Source organism: Equus quagga, chromosome 10 (assembly GCF_021613505.1).
Source record: "Equus quagga isolate Etosha38 chromosome 10, UCLA_HA_Equagga_1.0, whole genome shotgun sequence".
Classification (NCBI taxonomy): domain Eukaryota; kingdom Metazoa; phylum Chordata; class Mammalia; order Perissodactyla; family Equidae; genus Equus; species Equus quagga.
Genome location: NC_060276.1, coordinates 90,186,942 through 90,197,235, shown reverse-complemented (window position 1 = coordinate 90,197,235; position 10,294 = coordinate 90,186,942).

Below are 10,294 nucleotides of genomic sequence, written 5' to 3'. Positions count from 1 at the left end.
GTTGGATATCTTAGTTGTAGGTCCTTCTATTTGTGGCATGTGGGATGCCACCTCAGCATGGCTTGACTAGCGGGGCCATGTCCACATCCAGGATCCGAACCGGGGAAACCCTGGGCTACTGAAGCAGAGCGTGCGAACTTAACCACTCGGCCAAGGGGCCGGCCCCTAGGATTGTACAAATTCTGCTCTAGGAAGCAGTGAACAAGTCAGACGGAATTGAATTATACACTTTCGGATGGTGAATTTTATGTGATGTGAATTTTGCCTCAATACAAAAACCTTGTTTGTAACGCAATACACTTGCTCGTGCTTCCTGCATGGAATGAACTACAGCACTGACCATCCGGACGAAGCCCTGCTCAGCTTCCTTCCGGAGCGCATCTTACTCCCAAGGACCACCAAATGGAACCGGGTGTCCATCGTTTCCATACACGTCTTTATGGTTTTCTGCCTGAGCTGTGTATCGCGATGTGGAAGGCGGCCGTGTGCATAGCCGGAGCTTCCGGATCTCCCTGTCGTCCTGCTGTCCAGCTGCTCTTAGCTCAGCCGTGTGTCTGCAAGGCTCCGCTCGGCATCTGGGAGCCTCCCTCGGGCACTCTGCCTGCTGTTGGGGTTGCGCTGTGTGAGGACACCGCAAGGAACCCGTCCAGTCTCCTCGGCTGAACCTGGTCCGGGGTGTCTCGCTGGATCCCCAGCACAAACCCCCAAAGTGCGTGCTATGATTAACCCCGCTTTGCAGAGGGGGGATCTAAAGTGTGGTCCGAGCACGGCTGTGACTGGTGGGGCCTGGACAACCCCCAGGGGATCGTGGTCTTTTCCCTCCTCTTTGGGGAGTTTGAGTACTCACTCAGCCCCGCCTTTCACCCACTGCAGTGGCTCTGGGACCACTGCCAGTCCCCTGCCCCCGGAAGACAGTGCTTAAAGGGTGGGGTGAGGGGCTTTCTCATCCTGAGCAGCCCCTTGGGGGAGGGTGGCCTTCAGCGGGGCTGCCTGTGACCCCAGGAGGCCCAAGGGTGGAGGCCCGGAGCCTGGGGCAGCCCTGGGCCTCAGTTGCCAGCTCCTGCTCTGGTGCAGCTCAGTCAGGAGGGGGCGGCTGGCCAGAGGGATACCCTGGGGGAGGGGCCTGCCTCCATCTCCAGCTCCACAACCTGGGGCCAGTCACTTCCTCTCTTGGTCTCAGCTTTCTCATCTGGAAAATGGGCCCCCACCCTCCTTCCTGAGGTTCAAGTCTCAGGTCTAAATAACGTCTTTGGGTCCTGAGCTGCTGTGGAGATGGAAGAGGAGACCCTGGGGTGAACTCACAGGGATTGGAGGTGAGAGGCTCCCACCGGGGGCGCTTTGCTGTCGTCTTGCTAAAGTGACTGAGTGAGTCCCTTGTCTGTTTGGACCCTCATCTGCCAGGGGAGGTCCAGGGTGGGGAATCCACGAAGCAGGGCGGCCTGCCATGCTGCAGAACTCGGAACTGCTTGTGCTCACATCTCGATGACTCAATGGCCCTCAGCGCACTCATCACAGTAAGAGGAGACAGCCCCATGGACGGGGACACCGGACAGACAGCTGGAGCCGCAGCAAAGGTGGATGAGGCCCAGGCCTGGCCTGACTGCGCACCTCACGTGGGCCTGGGGGGAGGGGTGGGAAGGAGGGAGCGGGCCCTGCTGCTCTGGGCGGGGGTAAAGCTGTTCGCTTACGGGAGGGGCTCGTGGGAAGTCCCCTCCAAGTTTCGCCTGAGGACCTGGCTCGTGGCTCCCAGGGGGAGACCCAGGTGGTGGCTGGAGCTCTGAACCCAAGGCCCTCTGCGCTCACTCAGCCACCTCGCCCCTTTGGAGAGTTTCTCTCCCTCCTTCCAACTACTCCAAAGTGGGCCGTCTACAGCCTGGCTGTGTTGCTGTCACACACAGAGTCCTTTGCCAGCAGAAAAAATTAAAAGGCTTTGCCTCTCATTTAGGGCCTTGTCCAGTTCGGCCACTGCCACATTTCCAGGCCTGCCTTTCCTGGCTCAAGCCTCCGGTGCACCTGGCCTTCACTCAGGCCTCCCCGGGCCCCGACCCCCCTGTACCCCCTGCTTCAGCACGAGGCCAATATGCCCTCATCTGGGTGCTCCTGGACTCCTTCCCCATCAGTACCTGCCATCCCCTCGCAGCTGCCCAGCACCGCCCCCTGGGTACGTTCCCTGCCTGTCTCCTCTCCCTGACCATTGCCTGCATGCCAGCAAGCCACAAGGATCCTGTCACCGCCGTGTCCCAGCACAGGGCCTGGCCAGAGCAGACGCCTGGTAAACATCCGATGAACGAGCGGATTTTTCCTGCCAACAACCTGCAGGGGTGGGACCCGTGGTCCCCATTCTACAGATGCAGACGTGGGAGGGGAGCAAAGGACTTGCTCAGGCCAGGCAGCCAGACAATGCAGAGCAGGTCACCAGCCCTGATCAATAACCCCCCTCTCTTGAGACTCCCAAGAAAGTGCTCAAAACAGTCCCGCAGTAGCATTTGCCAGTGGGTGGCAATAGCATCAGAGTCGGTAGTGTTTGTCAATGCAGCTGGGTAATATTTGGGGGATTTTGAATTGCGGGTGCGTGTAGTGTCTGTATGTGTGTGTGTGTTTCCCCAAACTTCAGTCCCTTGAAGAAACTCTGTCAGTGCCCTGAGGGAGCTTTCAGAAGCCGGTGCAGGGGTGAGGCATGGGGAGAAGCAGGGAGGAGAGAGCGGCTTCCCGAGGGGTCCTGGCTGGGAGAGCTGGGCCCTTGAGGGAGAGGAGGGGGAAGGCGGTGTGTCCAAGAGCTGCAGAAGCACAGCCTGTGTGACAGTTAATTGTGGTGTCAACTTGGCTGGGCCACGGGGTGCCCAGATATGTGGTCAGACATTATCCCGGGTGTGTCTGTGAGGGTGTTTTGGGATAAGATGAACATTTAAACAGGTAGACTTTGAGTAAAGCTGATTGCCCTCCCTAATGTGGGTGGGCCTCATCCAATCAGTTGAAGGCCTGAGTAGAACAAAAAGACTGGCCTTTTCCAAGCAAGAGCGAATCCTCCAGTAGACAGCTTTCGGACTTCCTCTGCACCATTGGCTCTTCCTGGGTCTCAGCCTGCCAGCCCACACTGTAGATTTTGGACTTGTCGGCCTCCATGATTGCATGAGCCAATTCCTTATATTAAATCTCCTTCTTTATATATACACATCCCATTGGTTCTGTTTCTCTGGGGAAAGCCTGACCAGTACCGCCTGCTTCCTGCCAGAGCCGGGGGTGGCTCCAGCACCCATGTTCCGGGGCAGGAGAGAGGCCTTGGACTCAGCGTACCAGGAGGGAACTTAAACCCTTGCCCTGAGCCACAGTGTTCTGGGCCTTGGAACTGGAGCCTCCCTTGTCAAACTAGGAAGTGGGTTGTCCTCTCTGAGCCCTCCCTCTCCCTCCGTCACCTGCCAGCTTGGCCCTCAGACCCCAGAGCCTGGAGATAGCTGGAGCCCTCTGTTCTGCCCACCCTGCCGGGCCCAGATGTCAGCAGGAGGCCCAGCTCCTCCCTGCGCCCTGCAGGCCCGGCCCCTTCCTTGTCACCAGGGAGCCTTTGAAGGTGTGGGAGGGCATTCTCTTTGGAGGGGTAGGGGCCCAGTCACCCTTGATTTCAGTCAACTCGGGCTGCTATAGCAAAATACCACAGACAGGTGGCTTCAACAGCGGACATTTCTTTCTCACAGCTCTGGAGGCTGAAAGTCCGAGATCAGGGTGCCAGCCTGGTTAGGTTCCTGGGGAAAACCTCCTCTTCCTGGCTCACGGATGGCTGCCTTCTCGCTGTGTCCTCAATGGCAGGGAGAGCTACAGCAAGCTCTCTGCTATCTCTTCTCCTAGGGCACTAATCTTATTGTGTCAGGGCCCCACCCTCACAACCTCATTTAACCTCACTGCCCTCCTTAGAGGCCCTGTCTCCAAATACACTTCGAGGGTTAGCACTTCAACACGTGGATTTGGGGGACATGATTCAGGCCATAGCATCCTTGAAGATGAGTTCCTGCTCTCAAAAGCTTCAGTCTGGTCACTGACCAATATGGCGGGCTCCCCGGGCCCTCCTTGGAGAAGCAGGAAGTGCCTTGAAAGGTGATCTGAGTACTTTCCGCTAAAACCTCTTAGAAAGCACCAGGGAGCCCAATCTGTCTCAGATCCCGCCCGGGTTGTCCCCATCAGTCACACTGCTGGGACCCACCCTGATGGCAGGGCAGGCAGATCATGGGTGCGTAGTGAGCATTGTGAGGGCCTCATGCAGGACTGGGCTCGGGGTGAGGTCAAGGTCAGGGGTGGTTTTGTCAAGGCCCTCTAGGTTCACACTAACTCAAAGGGAAATAAGATTGTGTGTGTGTGTCAGAGAGACGGAGAAATGAGAGAGGACCAGAGAGAGAACATGTACAGTATTTGTGGCGTAGGAGGGTGTGCTATTTGTGTGCAGACTCTTGAGAAGTGTTTTGCTTCCTAGACTTTTCTGCTTGCTGGCCACAACGTCTGGAGAGAGATGCCAGCTAAAATCCAGATGCCCAGTTAAATTGGATTTTCAGATAAATAACAAATAATATTTTCAGTCTAAGTGTGTCCCCTGCAACATTTGGGGCAGACTTCTGCTAAAAAATTATCCATTTTTTATCTGGAATTCAAACTGGACTGGCGCCTTGTATTCTTATTTGCTAAATCTGGCAGCCCTACTTATGAAGCATGGGCAGGCTACACACAGGAATGCAAATTGGGGAGTATTAATAGATAGCCAGGCCAGCAATGCGGCTCTGCAAGTAGGCAGGCAAGGCCTGGGGTGTGGGGGCACAGCTGCTGTCTGCAGAGACCCCCGGGAGGCAGGCAGGCCTCGCTCAGCTCCCACATCTCTGGGTACCATCTCCCAGTGTCCTCCCAGCACCGCCGCTTTTTCTGTATCGTTTCCTCCATCAGAATTTCCCAGGAGGCACTCAGAGAATCTTCGTTATTCTCTTCCTTCCTCAAACTCTTCTTTTCTAGCACACCCCTCCTCCCATCTTATAGCTATGTGTAAATCTCCCCATTCTAAGAAAATTTCCTTTAATGCTGCCTCCTCAGCCCAGGTACTGTCATTTCTCTTTTCTTCACAGGGCCAAATTTCTAGAAAGAGTAGGTTACACCTCCTTGCTTCCACTTCCTGCACAGCTCTCTACAAATGGCATCGCGTCCTTCCCAACAGAAGGTTGCCAATGACCTTCTGGTGACCATGTCCAATGGCCTCTATGCGTTCCTCCCTCTTCCAGAATAGACAGCTGTAGCAGACACTCATTGCTGGCTCGCCCAGCTTCCATTCGCCCTTTCTAATAGTGTCTAGATTGTCCTTTGCAGACCCCTTTTCCCTCATTGTCTAGGAACCGTGTGATTTGGGATGGGTTGACTCCTCCAGGGATGGGTCCAATGGGCCAAAGCCAGTCAGCATGATCCTGTCGCTTTTACCACAGCGATTAGTTCAAGGGGAGGCATGGAAAGATGGAAAGAAACCAGGTCCTTGGTGATATCATTAAGCTGCTGGATTAAACTCATCCTGAAGCCTGTGCTGATCACATGCTTCTCAGTTATGTGAGCCAATAAACCTCTTCAAGGTCAACGTGAGTTGTCTTTTCTGTTACATAAAGGGTCCTCTCTGACACACATCTCCATAGCATTTGATACCGTTGACTATCTTCTGCTTGGTTAATGGAAGACCCAAATGATCGTGGCTTAAACATGTTACAAGTTTTCTGAGTTTGTTTTGTTTTCTCTTGTGTAATAAGAATTCTGAGGGGAGTTGGTGGCTAGTGATGGAGTCATTTCTGCAGCTCAAAGATGTCGGAGCAATTCTCCTGGCTTTCTCCTCGTGATGCCAAGACGGCTTCTGTAGGGGCAGCTGTCACATCCATAGTCAAGACAGAAAGGAGAGGAGGGCAGAAGAGGCGTCTTTACCAGCTGGCTTCTGCTAATGTCTCACTGGCCAGAGCTGTGTCACATGGCCATTGCTAGCCGCAAGGAAGTCTGGGAAGGCACAGCTTTAGCTTTCTGGATCCTGTCGTAGAGGCAGGCTGGCCGGAGGAGAGTCAGGGTGGAGTCTGGGCGAGCCCACCCAGAGTGTCCTCCTCAAGGCCCCAGGGCTCCTTCACTGAGCCCTTGTCCTCCTCCCACAGCTTCACTGCCGGCCTCCCAGGCACCTTCTCTGCACCTCTGCCGTCTTGGGCAGGTTTATCAGCTGCTGGAGGACTCCAGGTGTCTATCCCTGGGCCCACTCTCCCTCCTATTTGCTCAGCTGTTTGCTTCCACCCAATATCCCACAGGTGCCTAGCCCATCACACCACCTGCCCAGCATCATTAAGCCAAAAGTCAACATCAACTCCCAGATTCTCATCGGACTTACCGGAGTTGGCTGCAGTGCTCGGTATCCAGGCCCCTAGAATTGTGCTGGTGCTTGTAACTGTGGAATGAAGGCGAGCGCCTCCTACAGCCTCACAGCTGGAGGGGAGGCAAGCGCAGGGCGGACTGATGCGTCTGGAGGGGGCAAGCTTTGGAAGAAAGACAGCACTGTTGCTGTGGACTCTGTTTGCGGTTTTGACTGGAATTCCTATGAGTCCACAGTGTGGTTTTTTAAAATCCACCTGCCTTCTAAGTTTCGAGGCCCTGTAACGACCCTAGGAACAGACCTCTAATTCCCCAAGGCCTGGCCAGACCTTGTGACTTCAGATGGTCCCCAACCTCCAGAGGGTGTGAGGACAGCCGGCAGAATATCCCTGGCCTTGCTCAGAAAGTAGCATAAAGGAGGTGCCTAGGCATGTTGACAGAAAGGCAGGCAGGGAAGGAAGGAAAGAAGGAGGGAGGGAGGGAAGGAAGGAGGGAGGGAGGGAAGGAGGACAGGAAAGCCAGGAAGGAAGGATGGGATGAAGGGAGAGAGGGAGGGACCGGGGAGGAGAGAGAGAGAGATGGAGAACGAGAGAAAGAGATAGAGAGGGAGGGAGGGAGGGAGGGACGAAGGAAGGGAGGAAGGAAGGAAGGAAGAAGCAAAAGAAAGAGAGAGAGAGAGAAAGGCACGTGGCCGGGAGTGTGAGAAGTCCAGGCCTGACGGGCCCATCTTTCTCTGTCTGTAACCTGGGGTCGCCTCCCTCTGTGGGCCTCAATTTCCTCTTCTGCAAAAAGAAGGCCTGGATTAGATCACTCCCCAGGCCTCTTCTAGCCCTGACATTCTGTGATTTTCTAATTTCCTTCAGACTCCAGGGGCCTGCAGACCCCATGCTAATGTGTATGAATAAAACATGGGCATCCTAAAGCTCTAAATAGCGCCAGTATTTGCTTTGGATTTGTTCTCACTTAACTGTGTGGTAAGCAGCGTCCAGCTGGGGCCCCACAGCCTCCTATTTGGATTGTGGCCCGGCTCCCTGAGGAGGCTGATGGGGAGGTCCCCCAACCCCAGCCAGTGACTCGGCCCGGGCCCTCCCTTGCCCTCCCCTCGAGCTGGCCCCGAGGGGGGCTTTATTCTTAGGCCTCAACTCCAAACCTACCTCGCCAGTTCCCCTCTCGTTGGTGCTCCAGGCGCTGACCCCCGCGTCGGGGACATCTCCCTGGATGTCTGCCTGCCCTGGCACCTGCCCACATGGCATGGCAGCCTGGACCCACCCTGGGAGGCAGCCTGTCGCCCATCGCGGTGTAGCACCTCCAGGGGCTGTGTGTCCTCTGTCTCTTCCATGGGCACTCAACAGATAGAATTGTTTTTCTTATTTTTAAGTTTTTTTAAAAATTATTTTTTGGGGCAATTTTAGGTTTACAGCACAATTGCACAGAAACTGCTGAGAGTTCCCATGTCCCCCCTTTTCCCTCCCCCCCAGTTTCCCCTGTCATTAGCCTCTGGCATCAGTGTGATACATTTGTGACAACTGGTGAGCGATGTTGGCACGTTATTATTTACTAAAGTCCGTGGTTTACGTTAGGGTTCACTCTTGTACATTCTCTGGGTTTTGCCAAGTGTACGATGTCATGTACCCACCATTACAGTGTCACACGGAGCAATTTCACAGCCCTAAACATCCCCTGTGCTCCGCCTCGTCATCCCTCCCACCCTCCCTCCCCCCCACCCTCCCTCCCCCCCACCCCTGGCAGCCACTGATCCTTTTTCTGTCGCCATAGTTTTGTCTTTCCCAGAATGTCATAGAGGTGGACTCATACAGTGTGCAGCCTCTTTAGACTGAGTTCTGTCACTCCTAGCAAGATGCATTTATGGTTCCTCCCTGTCTTTTTGTGACTTGAGGCCTCATTTCTTTTTATCACTGAGCAATATTTCATGGTATGGATGGGCCACTCAATAGATAGAATTTTTGACTGACGGATTGGTAGAAAACCCCAAAAGTCCAAGATGAACAGCAATCCTTCAAACACAAAGTTTGAAAGAAATCTGGATTTGAGGATGGTTCTAGGTCCTGGCCACGGTGTGTCCAACAAAGAAAAACAGAGTTGAACTTAGAGTCTTAGCTATCAGGTAAATTACTTTTATTATAGAAAGAAATAGGATTCAATGAACAATTTTCCTACAACATTTTAGGCATGCATTCACACTACAGATTTTCTATAACCATATTAGATATTGTTCAAACAGGGCCACTCTGGAGAGTGAAAGAGGGATGCTATTAATACTTATGCTTAGACAACAGGTGTAAGCCAGGACGATCCCAGAGAATCTATAGTCTTTCTATTTATAACTGGTATCTGTCTTCTTAAAATAGCTGAGGGAACATAGGGTATTTTTATGTTTCTCCAAAAATATTAGATGGTGTATGAGTTCAGTTTACACCAGTGGTGGTAACACATAAAATAACAAATCTCAGTTTATTTTCACTCACATAAAGTCCAAAAACATGCACTGCCGATTGGCAGGGGTGGGAGGCGGCGGGGAGCACTCTGCTCCATGCAATCATTCAGGGACCGAGGCTGAGAGAGGCTCTGCCGTCTTCCACCTGCGCCTTTCGAGGAGGATGCCCAGTCAGCCGAGCTTGCCTGGGAGTGAGGGGCTTCCCAGAGTGCACACGTTCAGTGCTGAAACTGGGACAGTTTCTGGCAAACTGGGACAGTTGGTCACCTATTTCCAAGGTGGCCCTGAAGACTGACATCCAACTGGTCAGGAAGGGAAGAGAGAGAGAGTGGAGAATGGCATTGCAGGCTTTTACGAGCCAGGCCGCTCATCACTTCTGCCTACTTTCTGTTGGCCAGAACAAAGTCACATGGCCACACCTAGCTGCAAGGGGGATTGGGAAATGTAGTCTAGCTGTGTGCCCAAAAGGAAAGGGGAATAGGTTTGGTGGTGAGCTGACTGTCTCTGTCATGGAGGGAAAATTAATAATGTCTTGTGTTACTACTGGGCCCTCAGACTGGGATCAACTTCTTTCTTAGCTGGCATATGTCTGGGAGGCCCTGGTGGCTCCCTCCCTTTTGTAAATCTAAGTCTCATTTGCCTAGCAGTCAACAGTGCCAACTCTGAGTGTCCCCTGGCTCAGGCCTCTGTCAATGAGCAGTCTGGAACACTCTAGCTTTCTGGGGAGGTTGGGGGCCCAGTATTGTGGAGGTTACACTGGGAGCCACAGAAATCTACTAAAAGGGACTCAGGTTGCAAGCAGAGAGTGCCACATTGGAGGGTCTGGTTGTGCTGCAAACTGGAAGCTTGTGGTCTGTGACGGCACTACGATACGTTCCGGCACCCATGTTGAATATGTAACAATATAATTAGTCTTCAACATGACTGCTTTTTCCAGGCCAAAGCCGTCAGTGCGTCATTTGGTGCAAACTGAGCATTTCCATGGCAGTTAGTGCTCTTTAGAGTCCTTGGCTCTCATAGCCAAGAAATCCTGAAAGTGGGTTAGGGCTATTAGCCCCAGGCTGGGGGAAGCTTCTGTCTGCAGGGTGATGCCACATGTTTGACTTCTGCAAGCTCTGTCCTCCCCTGGGTACCCTTGATGTAGCCAGAGACCGGGTCTGAGAGACTGTTTTCAGATGCCCGACTCGACTTCAGACGCGGGGCGTTCCTGCACTCCCGGGTGAGGGCGAGTCTGTGCTGGAAGCAAGAGAAGGAAACGATGCTAATTTCACTCCCTTCTCTGCCTGGACACCTCCTGTGGGAGGTAAGGCTGAGGAGCAAATGTGAACAGGCGTCAACTGGACCACCCAGGGCGACCCCAGCTAGAGGGACCTCGGTCTCTGCAGCCACCACCCAAGGAACCAAGGGCTCTCTTTTCAGAGTGTGGGCTTGGAACCCAGGCCTCTCCTTTCTTAACTCTCTCTGTGGGGTCAGAGACTCAGTTGG